The 24,913-nt window shown below is 50.7% G+C and overlaps 1 pseudogene; it reads right to left on the reverse strand.

The window, feature by feature from the left end:
- Positions 1-23,049, reverse strand: part of LOC129398775 (protein FAM104A-like) — a 44,865-nt pseudogene extending 21,816 nt beyond the window's left edge.
- Between the last annotated feature and the right edge of the window lie 1,864 nt (positions 23,050-24,913).

The raw sequence follows: 24,913 nt of genomic DNA on the forward strand, positions 1-24,913 counted from the left end.
TCTCAGATATCCCATATGATGGCATGCACTGCCAGGTTGATCCCTGAACACAGAGCCGGGAGGAATCTCTGAGCATTGCTTTATGGCCCCAAACAACAACAACAACAACAACAACAACAACAACAACAACAACAACAAAATCTGGATACAAGGCTGCCTTTCCATTTACTAGATATTTGATAACAATTATAATAATATAGGCACTTATTGACCTGATTTAAGTCACACTTTCTCTCAAATTCTAACAAACTAGGCAACATTGGAATCAGAAATAACAAAACCAAATTTCAAGAATAACAAAAGCCAAATCTCATACACAGATACAATCAATGTTGCTCTTTTGTTTTCTGTTTTTTTGTTTTTTTTTGCATGACTAAGTCGTAGTCTATAGTACTGGTTAAAGCATTTATTAATTTTTTTTGCATACCTCACTGTACATGAACCATCAGATCTGTTCTGCAAATAGCCAAAAACTTTCCTTTGTATTCACAGGTGGGTTTTTTGCAGCCGTGGGGCTATTGATTTTATTATTTCATAGGGATTCATTGCCATGGGAGCTCTTTCCTGTCTGCCTCCTTGCCAGCTTAATGTTTTTGCCTAGAAATTACACCTCCTGAAAGCAGAAGAAGAGTGTAAGGGCAAAACTGACACCATGACAGGCCTCAGAAATGAGAAAAATCAGGTAGGCCTCAGATTCAGTTCCTGGAAATGAAACAGTCTCAGTTTCCCAGAAATCAAACAATGTGTAACTGGCCAATCTGAACCCACCTGCAAAGTACCTGGGCCCAGCAAGTGGACTCACTCAATCAAAACGCCCCAGAAATTGTCTTTTGTTTCGGAGAGACCGAGTCCATACACTATAATGAAAAATCAAAGGAACTTTATCGCTAGCTGGAGTTAGGGTCCAAATCTCATCCAACACAGTGGAGTCTTGACAAGGACCCTAACTCCAAATCACAAGTGGTTTTCTGTAGGTTTCAAGGTTAAGCAAGCACTAAGCAGCAGTGGTCAGGCAACAGTTAAAAAATAGTTTCCAGTAACAGTAACAGTTTATGGTTACATAACCTACTCATTCTTTAACATTGATTGAGGAGACAAATAGCTACATTTAGCTGGAGAAAAAGAGCATATTTTTAGGCCTCTGGGAAAGAGGGCCCCAAAATGGGATATGACCATATGTGAACATATGGTGATACATGTGTATCATTGCTTTAAAAGGATGCTTTTTCTTTATCTTTTTTTTTTCTTTTTGGGCCACACTCTGCTATGCACAGGGGTTACTTCTGGCTCTGCATTCACGAAGTACTCCTGGGACCATATGGGATGCTGGGAATAGAATTCGGGTTGGCCACGTGCAAGGCAAGCACCCTAACTGCTTTACTATCGCTCCAGCCCCAAAAGGATGCACATTGATATGGTGAAATATGGTAGGTGCACACAGCGATTGCTCAGAAGTGCAGGCAGGAAATGAGCTTACTGAGGCCTTTCCTCAGAAGCAATCTGTCCCAGAGCTGGTGCCAGCAAAGCCCTCCCCCACCAGTAAGCACAACACACAGTTCTGCTGGGACCCCAAGGCCCACTGGGACTCAGGGGGCAAGCAGCCCTGGGCACGGGGACCCCAGGCTCAGGCTCGTGCTCCTGTGCGGTGCTGAGACAGACTGTGCAAGCAGCAGCCCAGCCTCTGGAAAATCCCCTGACACACAGAGTCCCCCAGACACAAAAGTGGCCCCAGCCAAAACCACCTGCTAATCCATCCTCAGCTAGATTAGGATGGAGGGGGAGGAGGAGGGAGCAAGAGAGGGGGCAGCCACAGAGAGAACACAGGCTCCTGTGATGAAAGCAGCCAGGGCCTGGAGAAAAGGAGTCAGTCAAAAGCAGTGGGTCTGCAGAACAATGTTGAAGACTCGCAGCCAGAGTGCTCACAGAGACAATTACCCATGGCAACGCATAAGTAGTGACAGTGCTCATAGGGACTGGGGCTCCTCCAAGAAGCTACGGTGCTCAGGGTCCTGACAGCAATGAGGGCCACAGCACACAGGGGCATTGGCAATGACCCTCCGATGACAGTGAGCTTCCAGAAAGCAGCAGGGCGAGGGGTCACTGGGCTACTGTCCTAGAGGTGCTGTCACCTAGAAAACATGCAGTTACACATACTGAGAAAATTCCCAAGGCTCAGGAGAGAAAAAAAAGAGGGAAACAAGTACAAAGAATAGAAAATAGAAGCCAGTGGTTCAGTGTAGTGATGAGCAAGGTACCTAAGGTTTTTTGTTCGTTTGTTTTGAATCACTGCAAGATGCAGTTACAAAGTGTTTATGTTTGAGTTTCAGTCATACTATGATCGAACTCCCATCCCTCCATCAGTGCACATTTTCCACCACTAAGACACCAAAATTCTAACAGATGCATTGACCCTCAGTCCAAATCAACACACTGAACCTTGACCCTGACTAGGAAAGAAACAGAGTTGGATCTTTGAGTGTTAGGGAAGAATTCCCATGTTCCTAATACAGCCTACACACACACACACACACACACACACACACACACACACACACACACACACTGGTGCCTCAGCCCATCTGAAGATAAGGACAGTGGCTTGTAGAACTGTTGATCAGTGGGTTAAATCACAGTCACCTAGGTATAAATCAACCATTTCAGATCACCGTGATAGGACTAGTACTCTCACCCAGAGATGGGACTGAAGCTAAGTAAGGTGAGGACAAGAAAGTCGGGTACATGGAGATCCCAGATGAGCCAGAGTGCAGGGAAACTGCCCCTAGGGCTCAAGCAGTGCAACAGCCAGTGAGACGCTGTGGAGATTCCCTGGTGCCTGATGCCCCTGCAGGCCGGGCTCTGCTCTCAGGGCAGGAGAGCAGCTCTGGGAGGCTCATCTGTCTGCTTGGGCATCTGGGAGTGCTGGCCTGGGCCACTGGCAGCCGAGGTTGCTCTGGGTGCAGAGACATACACTTGAAATGAAAGTGACCACAGAGAGAAGCGGCTCTAACAAGCAGGCCAGACCCTCATCATAGCTGCCTGGGAACATGTCACCAACCAGAGCACCACTGGAGGAACCCAGAAAGGCAGCCCCTTCCCAGGACCGAGGCTGACAGCAGGGGAGAACACACCTGTGAAGAGTCTGTCTAAGGTGAATCCTTTCCCTCCTCAACCCAGGACTGCTGCTGCCCTAAAGCCGGGACCCTCCCTGGTGCTCAGAAATACAGTGCCCGCCAGCCAGCTGTCCCTAAGCCACAGGACGAGAGATGGACAGTGCAGTCAAAATGAGCTGGAAAGGCCCAAGCAGGCTGGGCACAGCAGGCAAGAGGCCCCCTGGCCACAAGGGCAGTCTGAGAAGCTGCAAATAACAGGAAATGCCAGTGGGGGAGGGGACCTTCCAGGGGAAACCAGCAGAGTCAGACACAGGCCCTCCTCCAGCAGAGGTGCTGCCCGGTGTGGGCACTGTGCGAGGTGGTGGCGTCAGCCTGGACTGAAAGGGTCGGGGTGGAGAGCGCCATAGCCAAGTGTCAGGGAAGAGCCAAGAGAGAATGTCCCCAGAGAGTGAGTCACTGGGCAGGGAGACAGTCCAGGGGATGAAGCTCTAGCGTAGGCGCAGGGCCCGGGTTAGAGCAATTGCAGCACATTATGAGCTTCTGTTCACTCCGCGGCTTCGGGATGACGGCCCCACTGGACATTTCGAGGGCGGCCCGGGCAGTAGCGGAAGAGAGGACTAGAGAGCAGAGCCCCGGAAGAGGACAGGGCGCTGCAGATCCGCGAGCAGGGGTCAGTGCACAGCGAGGCACGGGCGGCCGCGGGGCTGGACTCGGCGGCAGAGACAAGATCCGACCCCGCGGCAGGAGCGGACGCGCCGTCACCACAGCCTCGCACGGAGCCCGGGGGCGGCGGCGGGGGGCGTACAGCGGCGGCGGGGCCGCGGGAGTGAGGAGACCCCCGGAGCTTGCAGGGCTGCCCGGAGACCCAGGTCTTTCCTCCCGCGGCCCGGGCCGCTCCCCTTCTGTCCCGTGCTCGGCGAGGCTCCGCGCCCAGGCGCCGACCACACCCGGGAGTTGCTCTGCAGCGGCCCCTGGCGGTCGTTCTGGGTCCCGGCCCCGCCCAGTCTCTGCGGGAGCCGCCCGCCCCCTCGCGGCCTTCAGCCAGTCCAGGGCCAAGAACCCTGGGCCCCCATCGCACTTCAACGCACAGCCCACGGGCCACAAGTACTTCCCGCAGACGCGACGCTTAGGCAGGCCACCAGCCCAGGCCAAGACTCAGGCGAAGGCGAGGACGACACCCAGGCCACTACCGCGGTGCTCCCGCCGCATGCCTGGAAACCCTTGTCACTGCAGGCAGGCGCCAGGACCAGGTTTCCCTGGGCCCTTTGGAATAGATTCAGCCTGCAGTGTCCTCTATGCCCTGTGCCTGCTGCCCTCCCTTCTGCGCTGAGCACCCCAGGGCTCAGAGACCCCCACTGAGGACTTTCTCCTGGGGAAGATTCTCCTTTTCTGAACCCCTCCCCTAATGCAATAAAGATATGCTTAGAAAACCACAACACCTAATCAGAGAGAGAGAACAAAAGGGAATACCCTGCCATAGTGGCAGGGTGGGGTGGGGGGAGACAGGTCTGGGGAGGGGGGGAGGGATGTTGGGTTTACTGGTGGTGGAGAATGGGCACTGGTGAAGGGATGGGTTATCGAACTTTGTAAGGGAGAAACTTGAGCACAAAAATGTATAAGTCTGTAACTGTACCCTCAAATAAATAAAGAAAGAAAGAAAGATATGCTTAGAGTCCAGAGTTTTTGCTTTCCTCTCTGTGTGGGAACTCCCTTTTGTGATGTTTAGGTTTGTTTTTCCGTGTTATTGCACCTTCTTTGTTAATTCCTGAGGCATCTAGACAGCCCTCTATGAAGCGGATCGAGGGCAGGCATAGCTGGGTCTCCGGGGCTCCCCACAGCGATGTGGTAAGGCAGACAGAGCGGGAAGAGACAGGGTCTCTATGAAACACTAGGTCCCTAGAGTTTCTAGGACAGATGGGACAACGTAGTCGCAGGGTCTAATGCTGGCACAGCATGGTGGAGGGAGTTTATATCAAATTGCGGCGTGGTGGGTGAAGTTTCATGGGGACACAGCTGACAGAGTTTCTAAAGCATAACTGCAGTTCCTCGAGGTTTCTCGAGGCTGGCAGATGAAGTTTCTAACACACCCTGGAACCGTCAACACAGTTCAGTTTAGTTTCTGTCAGACACCGCAAGGTCCACACAGTTTATTGTAGACCAGACACAGTAGGCAGTTTCCAAGCAGACGCCTAGCTGCCGAAGCGTAGTAGATGGGCTTTCTACTGTAATGCGACACGGACTACGCAGTTTCTTGAGGACCGGCTTGAAAGACAGTTTCTTGGTTAGGGCGGTTCTTCACAGTTTCTGTGGATAGGACTGGTCAATGAAGTTTCTAATTATCCGCAGTACTGGCAAATTAATTTCCTTATGGATGCTTCAAGATAGTCTCAGGTTCATTCGTTGAACAACACACTTTCTAACACTACACATTAGGTTCATACAGTTTCTTGCTAGGTGCAGGGGAAACGGAGTTCTATCTCAGTGCAGCATGGTACATGCTGTATCTTGACTTGGCCAGGGGACTGATTTTTAACTCTTCGTGGCTTGTGAGTGCTGTTCGCTGTAATATTTTAGGGACAACACAGGTTATTGTGGATGGTGCACAGCAGACAGTTTCCAAGTAGACATCTAGGGGTTGTCGCAGTTTGGTATTGTGCATCCACTCATCTGTACCTGCTTGACACACCCGGTCTTTGGCAAGGTTGTGAGAAGCAAGTGCCAAAGGAGCAATGTAGTTGCAAGTTCTAATAAGGACACATTATGGTGGGTAATTCGTCCAACACATGGCATTGTGTTCTAAACTTCTTCCATTGGCTGTCTCCCCACAAGAAAGATCATCTACATTGCCCCTTTGAGACTTGCTTCTCACGTTGTTCTGGTGAAAGACCTGAGTTGTGGAACAGGTAGAGACAAGTGGATGAATGACATTTCTCTGTCCACTTTACAGTGATAAGTGTGTCCTAGCAAACCACCTGCTGCCTGGTTGGCCACATCTGCAAGAACCAGTGACAACTTGCTGCCTAGCATTAGAAACTTCATCTCAGTACCATGCCCTTCACCAGAACTGTTTCGATGTGCTCCACTCTACAGGATGCACACGAAACTGTGTGGATGTGGCACGGTAGGGTTTCTAACGTGACACTGCACCACCCACGCGGTTTCATGTGGACCCTGTTGTTTAGGGTGGAGGAGGGAGATTATATGATGTGCAACATTGCTCCAGTTCTGGTGAAGGGCACGGTACTGAGACTATGTTTCTAACGCTAGGAAGCATATCCTCATCCTCACAGGTTCTTGAAGACACTGTTTTCACTTGGGGCACCCCAGAGATTGTAGGGTGAGAACCCTCCCTGCCCTAAAGGACCCCAGCTCCGACCTACCTACACTATCCAACTGCTGCCATGCTGCAGGCTGCTTTCTGGACACATTATAAGACACTTCCTACCCATTTTTTTTTTTTTTTTTGCTTTTTGGGTCACACCCGGCCATGCACAGGGGTTACTCCTGGCTCTGCACTCAGGAATCACCCCTTGGTGGTGCTCAGGAGACCATATGGGATGCTGGGAATCGAACCCAGGTCGGCCGCGTGCAAGGCAAACGCCCTACCCGCTGTGCTATTGCTCCAGCCCCTTCCTACCCATTTTCCATAATTACCACACCATATTTGATGGAGTTCAGACAGTAGGCAACAAATCATGAGAGTTATATATATATACTTATATATACATATATATATATATATTTATACACACACATACCTCTCGGAGAGCCTGGAAAGCTATTGAGAGTATCACATCCGCATGGGCAGAGCCTGGCAAGCTACCTGTGGCATATTCGATATGCCAAAAACAGTAACGATAGGTCTCATTCACCTGACATGAAAGAGCCTCCAATCATTGGGAAAGATGAGTAAGGAGACTGCTAAAATCTCAGGGCTGGGAGGAATGGAGATGTTACTGGTGCCCCCTCGAGCAATTGGACATTATTCTTAATGTCCAAGTTCTTGGAGATATTTGGAGAGGGGCCTGCACATTCAGTGGCATCCTGGGATCCAGTTCTTGCAGTGAGGAGCTTTGGGGGACAATGATCCTGAAGAGATCGGGCTCAGGAACTCACTTTGGCTCTTGAGGCACTGTTTACTCTCCTACAGACTTTCTGCCGCCAGGAGGTGCCAGCTGGGTCTCAGGTGGTTCGGCCTAGTGCCCAGGATTTTTCTCTAGTCTAACGCTCCAGATCTCAAGCCTAACCCAGGGTTTCAGAGGGTAGCTAAAAAGATTCAAAACATCCCACTGACTCTTGGGGACACTGCACCTTGTGGGCACTTAGGGCCCTGCTATGTGCCAGGCCCTGTGCAGTGTTCCCAAGTGCAATGCAGGCTGAGGCTCCATGGAGCTTTCACACCACTGGCCAGATGCTCTCCTAAGGAGCATTAGAAAATCACCTTCCAGAACACCAAGTAAAATGTGGTAGGAGGCCATTCGGGGAAAGCATGATGCCACCTAATGTAGACTAGAGACTGAACACAATGGCCACTCAACACCTTTATTGCAAACCACAACACCTAATTAGAGAGAGAGAACAGAAGGGAATACCCTGCCACAGTGGCAGGGTGGGGTGGGGGGAGATGGGATTGGGGGGGTCGGAGGGATGCTGGGTTTATTTGTGGTGGAGAATGGGCACTGGTGAAGGGATGGGTTCTTGAACTTTGTATGAGGGAAACATGAGCACAAAAATGTATAAATCTGTAACTGTACCCTCAGTGATTCACTAATTAAAAATAAATAAATTATTTTTAAAAAAAAAGAAAAAGAAAATCACCTTCCCCCTCAACCTGAACTTTGCTGGGTGTGCAGCCATGGCAACCCTGCCAGCACAGCAACCTCCTGAGGGAAACAAAAGAGCCTGTCTCACCCTTTCCGGAGCTTTAAGACTGAGCAGTTCTCATGCTGCATCGCACCACCACAAGCAGAGACTGCAGTTGATGAGACAGACCCAAGTACTGAGGCGACTCCCTGAAACAGTCAATAAGCACCAGGAGAGATGCTTCCCGAAAGAAAAAGAAAAGAAAAGAAAAGAAAAGAAAAGAAAAGAAAAGAAAAGAAAAGAAAAGAAAAGAAAAGAAACAGGCTTGCGCTCCCACTTAGTGCTCTGCTGGATTGGCATCCACTCTTCAGTACCCGCTCTACCTAGATTTTTAGGTTGAGAGATCAGCAATGGAAAAAGAGAGGAGAGGGTGGAAGAAGACTAGGTCTGGCTGACTGATCACAGAGGAATTATTCATTGCACGTGTGTCTTTGATTTTTGAACCTGGGAAAGAAAGAAATGGATCTGCGCAAAATACATGGATTTCTAGGGTGGTACACTCATTCTGTGAAGATGAAAGGAGGCAAGGCCACTTGGGGGGGAAGCTGTGGGAGGGGGGGTAGTTAGGGACCAATGGCTGGTTAGGCGGTTAGGCTCCCAGATGTAAGGCATTTCTTCTACACCCACGGGGTTCCTCAGAAAGAAGTTCCTCCTAAATAAATTTGTGAATCAGAGGGCAGAGTTAGGAAAAGCTGAGGTGGTCCAGAAGCCAAAAGCTCAGCCAGAGACCCTCAGGGGCATGCAGGGTAAACTCCTCACCTTCTCTAGGAACTCTCTCTCTCTCTTTCTCTTTCTCTCTCTCTCTCTCTCTCTCTCTCTCTGTCTCTCTGTCTCTCTCTCTTCAGACTCTCATCAGGCTGATGGCGTGCAACCCATTAAAAACGAAGGGGCAGGACTGTGACATGAGTATATCCTGGGATTTTCTAGAAAGGGCAGAGTTTTGGTTCTAATACAATCCTTTGACAAACATGTTAGGAAGAGATCCAAGTTTTGATTCTTTTTGCCTAGTTATTTATAAGAAATGATCCAGGTTTCCCATTGAGCAAACTTATTTTCTCTGGATGAAAAGAAATTTCCCTCCATGCTGCCCTCACCCCAAGGGGATGTTCATGCTTGCAGGAATTTTCATTTACAGGTGACATTTTATCACTTTTATCCCTGATTCTTTTCCACTTTTCCAGGCTCACATTTTCCACAGCTCCTGCCCCAGAGCCTTGGGAGCTGGGCTTCTCCCTGAGCCCCCAATCCCCCTCTGTGCTAGTGTCTGGGTCCTGGTGTTGGTGGGGTCACCACTGACTACTCTGTGTTTCCTCAATCCCAGTCAGTCTGTTTTCAGCAAACTGGTTTCTCTGGCCAAGAAGGAAGTTGCACTTTGAGATGTAACATGGGAAGGTAGGACAACTGGTCCTAAGAACTGTGCGTGTATTATGTTCCCCTTATGGTCACAAGCCCCCCTGGCATGACAGCATCCCCATTAGTGGGGCAGGATTCTTTTCTTTGTTATTAGTGTGTGTGTGTGTGAGAGAGAGAGAGAGAGAGAGAGAGAGAGAGAGAGAGAGAGAGAGAGAGAGAGAGAGAGAGAGAGAGAGAGAGAGAGCACAGCAGGCAGAGCTTTGAGGTTGTTTGAGAAGACCCCAGGGGTGCCAAAGGGCACTGACTGCTCTAGGTCCCCACAGTTATCTCCTGACCAGTCCCTTTTTTTTTTTCATTTTTAGGCGTTTTAAGAGTTTGCCTTAGGGCCAGCGCCCCTTTGTCAGCATGAAGCAGCTCCAGAAGATGGACCTTCAGCCATTTTCCCTTAAAGATTCAAGGTGGTGAAATTTCTAGGGGGGAATATGATGTAGGCAGGTAGGTAGGGAAAGGCCCCTGGCAATGAAACTTAGATCACCAAAGTCTCCGGGGAGGAGAATCCTGAGACTGACCCACCCTGTGGACACAGTAACCGCACCCGATAAGACCTTCAACAGACTCTGAGGATAATAGACCCCCCACCCTGTGGAACCGCACCTGATAAGACCTTCAACAGACTTTGAGGATAATAGACCCCTCCCCAGGAGGTTCCCCGAAGAAGGCTATCACCACTCCCAACCTCCCTGGTAACCTTAGCAACGGACTTTTACCTGGAAAGAAGCCCCCACGTGGGGGCAGGTTGGAGAAACCCTATAAAGGCCACCTTGAACAAAGGAAGTGCGTGCATATGCTGCCTGAGCCCATGTGCTGCTTGTGCCATGTGGCCGAGCACATGTGTCGCCCGCATCTCCCCCCTTGAGATGTGTACTTTCATGCTTTCATGTCCAGTGCTAGGGTGTGTGTAGCGCTCTCCATCTTTGGAGGAGCCCGCGTTCTTTCTTGAGCACGTTACTCCTACTGCTTTTTCCTTTTCCACTTATCTCTTCCTCCTTCCCTAAGACCTTCTAAATAAAGTCTGTTACTTCAAAAAAAAAAAAAAAAAAGAGTTTGCCTTGCCCCAGGAGAGCTGGGTTGACCCTTGTCTCTGGTACCTGGAGAACACTTTTATCCCTTTTAATCTGGTATGTGGGTCAGAGCAAGAACTCTTAACCAGTGGGGCTCTGGGTTCATCTCTCTGAATGTCACCATGCCTGAGTCCCTCATGAAATAAACAACTTCAATGTCCTGTTCGGTGGTTTTCTCAGAGATCCGTGTTTGTGGTTTGATTTCATTTCCTTTGTCTCCATTTTAGAATTTATTTCCTTCGTTTAATTAAAATGAGTTTGCTGATTTAAAAATAGCAGAAAGCAATGCTACCTTCCCCCGCCCTAAAATGTGGAACCCCGTGATTTCTTGTAAATGCCTTTGTGTCTCTGAATGAAAACTTAAGACCTTTCTAAAATGGTAAAAAGGAAATCACTCCTCTCCTGCCCTCTGCAAACTCCCCTGTCTAAAGCATTTATTTAAAAAGAAAATATGTTTCTCCCTTAAAAATGATATATATTTTAGTCATCAATACATCAATATAATGGTGTGAATGATATATATAGTACATAAATAATACATTCATCATTTCAATAAATTACTCAATCCGACGTAGAATAAATCTAAAATAAATTCTAAAAAGTATTTACATTATTTTTGTGTAAAAGTACAAAAAAGTACAAAAGTACAAAACTACACCAGGGGTGAATCACCTGTTTGCCTTCAATTTCTTTTGAAGAACAGATTATTTCAATCTGAGTAATTTGAAACTATATGTATCTACATTAAGACCATGTCAATTTGGCACACTTGTGCTGGTGGAAAAAATCAACTAAATAGGGCTGGAAAAAAGCTCCAAGAGGTGGACTACAGGGGCTGGAGCGATAGCACAGTGGGTAGGATGTTTGCCTTGCACGCGGCCAACCTGGATTCAATTCCCAGCATCCCACATGGTCCCCTGAGCACTGCCAGGGGTAATTCCTGAGTGCAGAGCCAGGAGTAACCCCTGAGCATCGCCAGGTGTGACCCAAAATGCAAAAAAAAAAAAAAAAAATCTGGACTACAAACAATGTATGTGGTATAACAGTAATATCTGGCTGGTCCCTCCAGTACTTTGGAGAACGTGTCACCATCTCAGCACTATCAGATGTTACTCCAAGAGGGGAAAAAATAATAAAATGAACCATGAACCAAATAAAAAAATTTAAAAGTAAAAAAAAAACTGATATATATTTCTCATTTTGGAAACTCTTTTGCCAAAAACAAAGTTTTGAAGGAGAAAATAGTGTGGGGTCACACCAAGCTGTGCCTGGGTGATGGTGGTGGGAGTCAGGAGGAACCCAGGGTCATGAACTGGGGTCCGGCAGGGGTAGAGCAATCATTGCACCTGACCACTCTCTATCCCCCCACCCCTAATAGGTCTGTTGCCAGCAAGGAAATACTAGGCAGGGAGACAGTCTGGTAAATGAAGCTCTTGCCTAAGAAGCCTGAACCCACTCAGATCTCGGCACCACACATGCTTCCCTGAGCTTCCCAGTCACTCGGGGTCATTCCTCTCGCCAGTGACCCTGCTGGACGTTTCTGGACGTGCGAGCAGCAGAGAGGGCGGTGACAGTGAGCCCGAGCGCCAAGGGTCACCGCAGACCAGGAACACGGGTCAGTCCACACCGTCACACAAGCGGTGGCGGGATTGCACCCGGAGTCAGAGAAGAGAGCGGACACCGCAGCTGGCCGATGGGGCGCCACCTGGCACGAAAGCCCCGGAGACCGCGAGGAGTGTCCAGCGGAGGAGGCGGCAATGGAGGCGAGCGCACCCGCATGCGGCGGCAGAGGCCCAGGAGGGAGGGAGGGCCAGGAGCTGGCGACCAGCCAGTCCCGGGCTCCGTCCCTCCCCATTTAAAGTGACGCTGGGCCTGGCCGCTCCCCTCCTCTCCCGTGCTCCAGCCGGCTCAGATCCTGGCACTGGTCACCCGAGGTTTGCTGTCCAGCCCTCCAGGGCGGCTGTGCCGGGGTCGGGACAGCGCCCAGTATCTGCGGGAGCCGCCAGCCCCAGGCCACCGGGTCCCTGCCCGCCCCATCACGGAGTCCACCCGCCCAGCTCAGGGAACCCGGGGCCCCGCGGCACCTGAGCGCGCAGCCCAGAGTCCACAGCCCTCCCTGCAGCCGCGGCCCTTAGCTTGTCCACCAAGCCCTGGCCACGACGGCGAGGACGGCCACGACCACCTACGGCGGAACACCCAGGCCACTACCGCGCGGCTTCCTCCTCTCCGCACGGACACGCCCCGACCGGGTTTCCGGAGTCCTTTGACGCGGGCTCAGAGTGTCCTGGACGCCCTGTGGGTGCCGCCCTTCTGTGGTGTGCACCGAGGACCCGACACTCAGAGACCCCAATGCGGACTGACTGTAGGGAAAGTTTCTGGAGTTCAAATCCCTCCCAGGTGGGGTCCATAGATGCTTAGAGGTGCACAGGACTTGCTTTTGCTCTTGTCTCTGCGCGGTGACTCTCCTGGCACTCTTCCGGATTGTTTTCCGTGTGTCTGCACCTTCCTTGCTTGTCCCCGAGTCAGGGAAGCCAGTTGGGAAGCGAGGAGTGGGGAGGCACAGCTGGGTCTGGGGCTCTGCACACACGAAGGAGACAGGGTCAGGGACAGGGGAAGTGACTGGGCACGGGGACGCAGCACAGTTCAAGGAAGGAGTCAGACACAACATGCTAGACAGTGGCTGAGACTCTTCTGTGAATCTTCTGTGAAGTTGACATGAGAGCTTCACGTAGTGCACTTGCTACTCAGCACCTGCCTGTCTACACCCATTTCTTTTCACAGGTGATAAACTGCAGAATGAGCCTGAACAATTGGACAAAGAGCGGTGGAGAAGCAGATCTGAGAGCTGGAAGCACAGGCAGTGCACTGCACGCTCTTAATTTTCAAGCTAGTGAAATCGAAAGCAATGCAGTGCCAAAATAGCAGTGAGTGCAGAAAGAGTTTCTAGGGCTCCCAGGGAACTGTAGGCACAGTTTCTATTGCGGACACTGCATGGTATATGGAGTTTCTAACATGAAGCTGCAAGGTGGACACAAGTTCTTGTGCATATAGCAGGGTAGACTGTAGTTTCTTATACAGGGAGGTTTGGACAAAGCAGTTTCTTCCTTTCCCTGCCTGGAGGTGTGTGTGTATGTACGTGTGTGTGTGTGTGTGTGTTTTGTGTGTGTGTTGTCCAGTATCTAACACAGGTCTACTGTATGCAAGGCATGTGATTTCCCATCTGGCTCCCAATATTTATATAAATCTCATGTGTGTGTGTGGGGGGGAGGGAGATTGAGAAGACAATAGAATGCTATATATAGGGTGCTATATATATAGGTGTTATATACATATAGATGCTATATATTTAGGTGCTATATAAAATATATGGTGCCATTGTAAACACTTTCTGGGGTTTGAATTTGTGTCTCACCGGATGTGCGTAGGGCCTACTCCTGTGCTCAGGAATCACTCCTTGTGCTGAAGAGATTGCACAAGAGTGTAAGAATAGGGCTTATGTCCTGCACAGGGTCCACTGGCTTCCATGCTTGCACCCCATAAGGTTCTTTGAGCACCACCAGGAGTGACCCCTGATGCAGGCCAGGACAAAGCCCTGAGCATCTTTTAGATATCTAAAAAGTGTTTCTGTTCCAGAGAGATAATAGAGTAGGTCGGGTGTTTGTCTTGCATGTACCTGACCAGGGGTCAATCCTGGCAGCACATACACTCCCCTGAGCATGTCCACAGAGGTCCCTGAACACTGAGCCAGAAGGAAGCCCTGAGCACCACCAGATGTGGCCCCCAAACTGAGAAACCAAAAGTACCCTTAATCACTTAATGTCAGGGACGTGTAATTCTAAACAAGAGTAACTATCCCTTCACAGGAAGGACATTGGCCCACATCGAAGTATAGAAACTGCCAGTGCTGGTGGAGATGTGGGGGAGTGCCCTGATCCACTGCGGGTGGGAATGTCATGTGGATCAGCTTCTCTGGGAAACAGTGTGGAGACTGTTGAAAAGCAGGACTTGAGCTCCTACATGAGCCAGTGCTGCTTTTTCTTGGCTTTGACTCCAAGAGCTTAAAAGGGCACTTTTTGTTTGTTTTTGGGTTTTTATTTGTTTTGGGGCCACAACTGACAATGCTCAAGTTACACCTGACTCTGCACTCAGGAATTGCTTCTGGCTGTGCTTGGGGGCCTTATCCAACCCAGGTTAGCTGTATGCAAGGCAAATTCCCTACTTGCTATACTATTGTTCTGGTCCTTAAAAAAAGGGTGTTTCGACCACCTGTGTTCATTGCAGTCTCAGACATACTTGGCAAGATTTGGAAACAACCCTAGTGTACCAGCACAGATGACTGACTGATTAAAGAAACTGTGGTCTAGGTACACAATGGAATATTCCTGTTATAAGAAAAGATGAAATCATGCAATTTGCACTCTGTGGAGGAAACTAGAGAGTATCATGCTAAGCTAAGTCAGTCAAAATAGAGGAAAAATGCAGAATGATTCCTTTCCTATGTGGGATACATATATATATGTATGTGTATATATATATGCCTACATATATACATATATGTAATAACAAATGGCCAGTGGCCAATGGGAACAGACCTTGAGTTTGCCCACAGAACTTAGTTTACCATTGGGGTTGGGAGGGCCTTGGGTGACAGGGGATCTTTAGACATTGGTGGAGGGACATTTGGTGGACACTGGTGGCACATTTGGTGTTGAAACATTGCATGCCAATTATGCAATATTATGCAGTGTTATGCAATAAACTCTATATCAAGTGTTGTCAATCAAAGTGCAAGAATATAAACTGTGTAGAAGCAAAATAAAAAATAAATAGACTGCAAAATGTGTAATGTGCTCCTTTTCCTTGACTCTAGAGCCCCCTTCAGGAAGGTGGGTAAGGAAAGAACAGGGTTTCAGGGAAGGAAGAACCAGAAACACTCAGGGATTACTGACCCAACCCAGCCTTTGGTTCAGTGGGAAGGCCCAAGGCAGTGATGCTGCTTCCACCCTGTGGTGCCAGAACCCTTCGCACAGGCCCGGCAATGTTGCAGGGTGCCATGTGTGTTTGGGAATCTAAAATACACCCTGTACCATTTTGTTCTTGGGTCTTTGTGGGAGAGGGGAACAGGTCTGAAGGTATGTGCGTTGTGCCTGAGGAGCACAATAGGCTGCCTAGGTCGGCAACATGTTAAAGTAATACTCCACTCTTTAGTCCCCAATTTTATTTTATTTTATTTTGGTGGTGTACTCTTTTTCTGTAGGTCATTCTGTAGGTTCTGTAGAACTAAACTCAGAAACTATTACCCGGAGCTCGTGCTTTACCACTGAGCCTCACAGCATGGCCTAGTATTGACATATTTTAAGGCAACCTAGACTCAGTGCTCACTCACTCTCACTCTCTCTGTCCTCACGCAGGAGCTGCGGCACAGCTCAGGGAAGTTGTCCATGGCCCAGGCCCAGGCCTGCTCTCAGTTCAGAAACGCTGACCTCTGGGGTTCTGGAGCCCTGGGTCTCCAGGGCTTCTCCTCCCAGCTGACCGTGCAGTGCCCCATCAGAAGACATCCCTCACTGGTGAAGGGATGGGTGTTTGAGCATTGTATAACTGAGACTTTAACCTGAAAGCTTTGTAACTTTCCACATGGTGAATCAATAAAATAATTAAAAAAAAAAAAAAGAAGAAGACCTCCCTGGATGCTCTGTCCCCGGTGATGCCTTTGGGCCGATGCAGCTCCTTGTTCTTAGCCTCTGGCTCCTGGCGTTGCAGCACTGCAGGCTGTGGGCTCCCCTCGGCAGCAGGAGTCCCCTCCCACAGCACTGGGTCAAGACAGGGTTCAAGAAGGGCTCCAGGGAGAGAGGAATGGGGTCAGACAGGGCCCTGCTCCCCCTTGACTGGCTGCCCCCAGACCCAGGCTGAATGCACTCTAGGAAGCTTGCCCCTCCCTGAGACCCCCCCCAAGACCCTCCCTAAGGCCCTCCAGGCAAGCTGTCAGTCACACATGTAGCCAGGAGGTTGTGCAGCCTGATTGGCCCCAGGTAGGGTGTGGGTAAGATGTGTCTGTGACATCACAGGGGATAGGCACTATATGAAGGCAGGGCAGGGCAGGGTGGCTTCATTCTCTCCTTGGCTGCCCCTGAGACTCTCCTCCAGGGACTCTGCAGCTGAGGCCATGGGGCACTGCACAGCCAGCTGGGAGGAGAAATCCTGGAGGACCAGGGGTCCAGAGGCCAGCAGGACTGAACCAAGAGCAGCCTGGGCCTGGGCCATGGATAACTTCCTCTGGTTGTGCCGCAGCTCCTGTTTCAGCCTCTAGTACCACAGTGAGAAGAACCCCAGGGCTCCTTATGCTGACCAAGTGGCTGGGACTAGGAGATTCTTCCTGAATACCTGGGAGGCAGAGCCCTGGAAGCCAAAGGGTCCAGAGCACAGGATGCCAGCAGGCCTCAACTGAGAGCAGGCCTGGGACTGGGCCATGGACAACTTCCCGGGGCTGTGCCACAGCTCCTGCCTGAGTCCCCAGGACTGAGCCCAGGGGATGCCGGTGCTCCTTGCATTGGCCGATGGGATCAGCTGGAGACTTGCTTCCCTACTCTGGAGAGCCATGTGACCAGGAGCCAAAGTCTACACCCTTGGTGGGGCCACGGTCACCTCTGAGACCAAACTCCTTGAAACTACCCAGAGGCTCTGAACAGTGTGAGAGGCCCGGGAGCCAGACAGACTCAGTCCCTTCCTCCCTCTTCCTGCACAGCCCAAGCCCAGAGGAGCAGGGAGCCAGGAGAGGAAAGGGGTCCCTGAATCCTGGCCCCCTTCAGCCCTGCCTCTGAGGGAGCCTGGACCAGCTCTGGGAGTCTGCTGGCCCCCAATGGGCACTGTCAGCCTGCCCAGATCTGGTGCATCTCCATCCTTCTCCTTGTCTCAGGGTCCACTTACCATTTCAGTCTCTCATGATCAGTAGCTTTAGAGACTGGTCATTGCGCACCGAGTGTGGGGACCCTTGTCTTATTGCAGCTGCCCATTGAATAAAGTGTGTTTCCCTGTTTCCTCTTTGTGATTGTTCTTTTCCCTGGACTGGGCTATGGTTACGGGTTTTTTTGGTGGTGCTGGGTAGAAATGGGTGGGGGTGACACTGTAGGTGGCCCTGGGATTCAGCGAGTGACCCACAGGAGAAGGTAGTGACCCCAAGCAGGGGACCCATGTTTGCTTAGCACCACCCCAGCTTCAAGTTCTCTGTCACCCCTGCCCTTCATTCCCACACAGCTGCATCTCCTGAGAGTCCACTGGGCTGTACTTGCAAGATCTATGGAAGGTGCTGTGGCCCACAGGAGATGCAGGGTCTGATACTGCATGAGTGAAAATTCATTTTAGAAATGGAGATTAGACCCACAGTTCAGCAGCTAGGGTGTTTGCCTTGCATATATCCCATCCTGGTTCAATCCCCAGCACCCCATATAGTCCTCTGAGTGCCTCAGCTCGGAGCCCAGCTAAGTATGGCAGGACTCAGGAAGAGTCCACGCTTTGTTTTATTTTATTTTTTTTTTTACAAAGGGAAGTGAAGTGGTTATGGGAGCGAGGAGATGCCATAAGGACTGTGGTTGTGATGCATAGTAGAGACCCTGGTTTGGCTAGATCACTGCCAGCAGCCGTCTCAGGTGAGAGTGCACCCACAGCTGGGGCACACACACACACACATACACACACACACACACACACACACCTGCAGAAAAACTTGATTCAGTACAAAAAACTGGGAAAGGAAGGATTGCTATGAACCTTCCACTATCTGCAAGGTTTAAGTTAGGTGGACACACATGTAAAGTAATGCCGACCCCACTCTAGCCCCCCAATTTTCTTTCTATTCTTTTCTGTGTCCTCTATTTGATGTGTGTATTGGGAACTAAACTCAGACACTCAACACCAGAAGCATGTACTTTACCACTGAGCCTGCCTCCTCTCCCCACCCCCCACCCCTCCTTCCTTGCTTCCATCCTTTTTTTTCTTTCCTCCTTGGAATTGGGCCATATATTTGAGAGCTTAGGGGCTCCTCCTGACTTTGTACTCAGGGACTACTCCTGAGGGTACTCAGAGCACTATGTGATAGCAGTTATTGAACCAAAGTCAGCCAAACACTAGGTGGGCACCTTAATCCCTATATTCTCGCTTTGGTCCCTAGATTAGGTTATTTAAAATTTCTATCCTGGGGCCATTCCTTGCACTATTGAGCCCCTTGGTGCTGGCCTGATAGTTCAGTATTTAAATCCCACAGGATTTGGGGCCCACTCTGACTACTCACTCCCAGCGGTACTTAGGGAGGCACGCGGCACTTGAATATGCTGGACAGGTGCTCACACTCTGAGGCCTCCCTGACCCTGAATTCAGGGAGGGGACAGAAGTGCCATATACACAGTGCTCTGGCTCTGCTTCTGACGCTGTGCTTAGGGATTGCTCTCAGTGGTGCTTGGGGGACTTTGCAGTGTTGGGGATCACACCAAGGTGAGGTGCCCACAGGGAAAGCTCCTGACACCTGAGTGATTCCGTGGACCATTGCAAGTTCCATCTATTTTGTCAAATGCAGCCCTGCAGAATCTTCAGGAGATGCAGATGTGTGGGCTTGACAGGGATGACAGAGAAGTTAAAGGCTGGGGTGGTGCAGAGCAAACATGGGACCCGTGTTTAGGTTGTTGTCCTGTCCTGTGTGTCACTCTGCTGACCCCAGGCCCACCTACAGTTTCCTCACCACCCACTCCAAACCCCTAAGCACAGGGGCTGGAAATAGCACAGTGGGTAGGGCGTTTGCCTTGCACGTGGCAGACCCAGGTTCGATTCCCAGCATCCCATATGGTCACCTGAGTACCGCCAGGGTTAATTCCTGAGTGTAAAGCCAGAAGTAGCCCCTGTGCATCGCCAGGTGTGACCCCCCCCAAAAAAAAAAAACCCTAAGCACAGCCTAGCCCAGGGGAAATGACAAGCATGAAGAGGAAACAGGGAAACACTTTATTCAATGGGCAGCTGCGTTAAGACAAGGGTCCCCACACCGGCGCACACAGTGGCCAGTCTCTAAAGCTACTGATCGTAAGAGACTGAAACAGTCATCAGACCCCGAGACAAGGAGGAGAAGGATGGAGATACTGGACTCTGGCAGGGTGACAGTGCCCAAAGGGGTCCCGAAGACTCCCAGGCACTGGTCTCAGGCTCCCCCAGAGGCCAGGCTGAAGGGGGCCGGGACTCAGGGATCCCTTTCCTCTCCTGGCTCCCTGCTCCTCTGGGCTTGGGCTGTGCAGGAAGCGGGAGGAAGGGACTGTGAGGACAGGACAGGACAGTGACCCAAGCAGGGACCCATGTTTGCTCAGCACCATCCCAGCCTTCAAGTTCTCTGTCACCCCTGCCTGTCAAGCCCACACCGCTGCATCTCCTCGAGATCCTTCAGGGCTGCATTTGACAAGGTCAGTGGAAGTTGTAACCCACTGAAACACCCAAGGATCAGGGGCTTTCCCTATGGGCAGCAACTCACCTTGGTGTGATCCCCAATACTGCAAAGTCCCCCAGCACCACTGAGCGCAATCCCTAAGCACAGCGTCAGAGGCAGAGCCAGAGCACTGTGTATATGGCCCTTCTGACCCCTCCAGGGCCAGGGAGGACTCAGAGTGTGAGCACCTGTCTGGCACGTTCAAGCCCCGAGAGCCTCCCTAAGTACTGCTGGGAGTGTGTAGTCTGAGTGGGCCCCAAATCCTACTGGCTATGAGCACTGGACTGTCAGGCCAGCACCAAGGGGCTGCATAGTGCCAGGAATGGCCTCAGAACGTCCATCATATAAATTTTAACTAATGAAATCTAGGGTCAAAAGTGATAGTACAGGGACTAAGGTGTCCACCTGGTGTTTGGCTAACCTTGGTTCAATCACTGCTATCACATCATACTCTGAGTACCCTCAGGACTAATCCCGGAGCACAAAGTCAGGAGTAGCCCTAAGCACTCACAGAAGTGATCCAATTCCAAGAAAGAAAGAAAGAAAGAAAGAAAGAAAGAAAGAAAGAAAGAAAGAAAGAAAGAAAGAAAGAAAGAAAGAAAGAAAGGAAGAAAGGAAGAAAGAAATAAGAAAGAAATAAAAAAGCAAGGAAGCGGGGTAGTGTGGGGAGAGGAGAGAGGCTCAGTGGTAAAGTACATGCTTCTGGTGTGAGTGTCTGAATTTAGTTCCCAGTAGACACACCAAATAGAGTACACTGAGAAAAGAAAAGAAAGAAAGGGAAAAGAAAGGGTAAAAAAGAAAATAAAGGGAAAAAAAGAAAATTAGGGGGCTAGAGAGTGGGGTCGGAATTACTTTACATGTGTGTCTACGTGAACTTAATTAAACCTTGCAGATAGTGGGAGGACGGGACTGTGAGTCTGTCCAGCTCCCGGGCCTCTCCCGCTGTTCGGGAGCCTCTGGGCAGTGTGGAGGGTGCTTGGTCTTCTCAGAGGTGACTGCGGCCCCACCGGGGTGCAGACTTTGGCTCCTGGTCACGTGGCTCTCTAGACTGGGGAAGCAAGTCTCCAGCTGATCCCGTTGGCCAGTGCAAGGAGCACCAGGCATCCCCTGGGCTCAGTCTGGGACTCAGGCAGGAGCTGTGGCAGAACCCGGGGAAGTTGTCCCTGCCCCTAGAACAGGCCTGCTCTGGAGATCTGGAGATCTGGATGCTTTGTCTTCATCCAGAACTTTGCCTCCCAGGGATTCAGGAAGAATTTCCTAGTCATCACTTCTTACTCAGGGTACGGAGCCCTGGGGTTCTCACTTTTGTGCTCACAGGAGCTGTGGCAAAGCCCAGGGAAGTTGTCCATGGCCCAGACCCAGGCCCAGGTCTGCTCTCGGTTCAGGCCCGCTGGCCTCTTGGCTTCTCCTCTGGGCTTGGGCTGTGCAGGAAGCGGGAGGAAGGGACTGTGAGGACAGGACAGGACAGTGACCCAAGCAGGGACCCATGTCCCTGGTCACAGACACACCTTACCCACACCCTACCTGGGCCAATCAGGCTGCAAAATATCAGGGCTTCAGGTGTGACTGACAGCTTGCAGGGAGGGTCTTGGGAAGGGTCTTAGGGAGGGTCTTAGGGAGGTCCTTGGGGAGGGTCTCAGGGAGGGGCAAGCTTCCTAGAGTGCATTCAGCCTGGGTCTGGGAGGAGCCAGTCAAGGGTGAGCAGGGCCCTGTCTGACCCCATTCCTCTCTCCCTGGATCCCTTCTCGCACCCTGTCCTGGCCCAGAGCTATGGGAGGGGTCTTCTGCTGCTGAGGGGAGGCCACACTCTGCAAGGCCAGGAGCCAGAGACTGAGACCAAGGAGGCCAACCCAAAAGCCTCACAGGGGACAGAGTATCCACAGGCTCTGAAGCTGTGCAGGGGTCCCCAGGGCACTTTCATGACCCTGGACCAGTTGCTTTCCTTGCCTTGGGCCCCCACACCTGGGGATATCCTGCAGTTGTGTGAAACCCAGACTTAAAGAACTGAGCTCTTTTCTAAAAACTTCTTTTATGATTGATTGAAGTTGTCTGATTGAAGAGATTGTCAATGATGGTCCTGTGAACATGATTCCAACACCACACCTTTGACCAGTGTCCCCAAGTCTCTTGAACAAGTTTCCCTGCCCTTCAAACTCACCCCCCCATCAGTTCTTTGCTGAGTTTTTTTCCTTCTATTAATTTTGACCTTTTGTTGTTACCTTGCTGTGTATCTTTAAGTCGCACATGGGAGGGAGATCTTTCTGGATCTTTCTTTCTCTCGGACTTGCTAAGTGTGATATCATGTGATATCCATCCATGAGCCTGTAAAAGGCATGGTTTTGGTTCTTCATAAGTGCTACATAGTATTCCATCATGTATCTATACTAGAACTAAGGGACATGACCAAGCAGCTCTGACCCCTCAGTGATGCAGGAAAGGGCTGTGGTTTCAGGAGGAGCTCACCCCCACAATCGCCTTGCAGAGAATCCCTTTGAGCTTCTTTAAGCCCAAATACCTGTGAACCTTCCACTAGCTGCAAGGTTCAAGTCTACGTGGACACACGCTTGTGAGGCTGTGCCTGGTTCAGACCCCAGGGCTGTGGCTCCTGTGTGCTGGGCCTCAGAGATGCGATCATGCTCCAGAGGGGGACGCCATCTCCCACCCCCCCACCCCCCCCCGTCCCCGTCCTCTGGATGTGGCACTGCACTGGGGTCCCCACTGTTCATGCAGAGGCCCCACAAAGGCAGGAGACCCAAGAGTCCCTATGCCCCTGATCTCTGCCCTGGTTACTCCCCCAACAACCAGATCAAGAAACCCCAAGAAGTTTGCTTTATTTACTGTAAATAAATGAACAGAAGAAATGTTATTTACAGAGGAATCGGGAAGAGTTCATGCCACAGAGAGCAAATTGTCCCGGGTGCTAAGTTCATTGGTGCAGCCTTGTACAGGATCCTGGAGGTTCATCATCAGGGGCTCGCGCAGGGGTGGATGGCAGTGGCGTCCCGAAGAGGTGTGAGGCCGTGATGACCATCAGCCGCTGGTATCCACTGAAGGCGTCAGGCTGGAGGTTCTGGCTAGGACTTGCCGTGGCATCGCATTCCCGGAGTCCGGCTGCTTCAATCTGGGGGCTGCAGAAGGTGCACATCGGTCCGCGGGAAGCTTCGGGCGGGGGCCCTGGGTGGAGGCTGCCTGCGCGGAGAGATTCCTTGACGCCCCCGAGGAGGATGACGGGTCTGCGGATGCATCCTGGCGCTGGACACTCTGCGCCCCACTTGCCGTCTTCTGGGACTTGGGTCCGTGTAGCTTGCAGTATCTCCGCAGAAGTCCGCAGGGGCTGCCATGCAGTTGCAGGTTGAAATGGTGGTCGTCCAAAGAAAGCGCACCCAGCACCGGATACAGAGGCAGTGGCCAGGGCCCGGTGTTCCCTGAGCTCAAGTTCAGGGGTGCTTCCTGGGGCCTCTGGGGCTCCTGGGCGCTTTCCCAGGCCTGGCGCAGGCAGCAGGGCAAGCGCTGCTCCATCCTCAGAGGCCAGAGCCTGAGTGTGTGCAGGGAGCTCTTGCAGGGGGGATTTAAAGCCCTTGGGATTGAAGGCGTCCAACCACAGGGGTCTTCTGGGTGGGGACTTCTTTGGGGATCGAATTAATTGAGAACTGAGAGATTCCAGCTCCTCCTCCAAGTCAGTTGTCCCCAATGAGAGATGGTGAGTTGGGAAGAGTAAAAGTTTCCTTGCTCATTTAGTCTGTGTACTTACTGAACCCCACCCTCTCTGTGTCTGCTTTTCCTATTGGAGAAACCGAAGTTCGCTCTAGAAAAGGTATTTCTCTCTTTTTCACCCCTCACACCTTTTAAGTAAATTCTGTTCAATAAAAAAAAACTCTCGGGGGCTGGAGCGATAGCACAGCGGGTAGGGCGTTTGCCTTGCACGCGGCCAACCCGGGTTCGAATCCCAGCATCCCATATGGTCCCCTGAGCACGGCCAGGGGTAATTCCTGAGTGCATGAGCCAGGAGTAACCCCTGTGCATCGCCAGGTATGACCCAAAAAGCAAAAAGCAAAAAAAAAAAAAAATAAAAAAATAAAAAAAAACTCTCTTGCTGGACAAACTCAAACTCAAAAAAAGTGAGTTTTTTTGCATAAGCACACAGGTTCAATTCCCAGCACCACAGATGGTGTCTGCCCTCACTGGAGTTATTCCTGAGCACAGAGCCAGGAGTAAGCCCTGAACAAACCGGGTGTGGCAAAAAAAAAAAAAAAGGATTAGACAATTAAAATTCGAAGTGGATTATTTGGGGATTGAAGCACTGTCATTCCGTGCACAGTTTCAGTATGGGACAGATTAAATGAGCTCTAGGAAGGTCAAGGATAAACAAAAATAAGTTTATGTTTATGGAGAGGTGTAAGGGACTGGCGAGAGAGTGAAAGGAGAACAAGCACCTTTTCCCCTTCTATCTCTCCAATCTTATCTTATTTCCTGATCCTAAAAATTGTTAATTTCTTTGGTCCTAATCAGGACCAAAAGGTGGCTGGACTCACATGTCATGGACCAGATGAATCATCCAATTTTCGGCTTCTTTCATTTTTTTTCTTTTTTAATTTATTTATTAGTGAGTCACAGTGAGGGTACAGTTACAGATTTGTACATTTTCGTGCTCATGTTTCCCTCATACAAAGTTCGAGAACCCATCCCTTCACCAGTGCCATTCTCCACCACAAATAAACCAAGCATCCCTCCCACCCTCCCCAATCCCATCTCCCCTCACCCCACCCTGCCACTGTGGCAGGGTATTCCCTTTTGTTCTCTTTCCCTAATTAGGTGTTGTGGTTTGCAATAAAGGTGTTGAGTGGCCATTGTGTTCAGTCTCTAGTCTACATTCAGTACACATCACCCTTCCCCTGCGTGGCCTCCAACCATATTTTACTTGGTGTTCCCTTCTCTATCTGAGCTGCCCTCTCCCCAGAATGTGAGGCCAGCTTCCAAGCCATGGAGTCAAGCTCCTGGTACTTATTTCT

The sequence above is a fragment of the Sorex araneus genome, chromosome 1, assembly GCF_027595985.1.
Source record: "Sorex araneus isolate mSorAra2 chromosome 1, mSorAra2.pri, whole genome shotgun sequence".
Taxonomy (NCBI): Eukaryota; Metazoa; Chordata; class Mammalia; order Eulipotyphla; family Soricidae; genus Sorex; species Sorex araneus.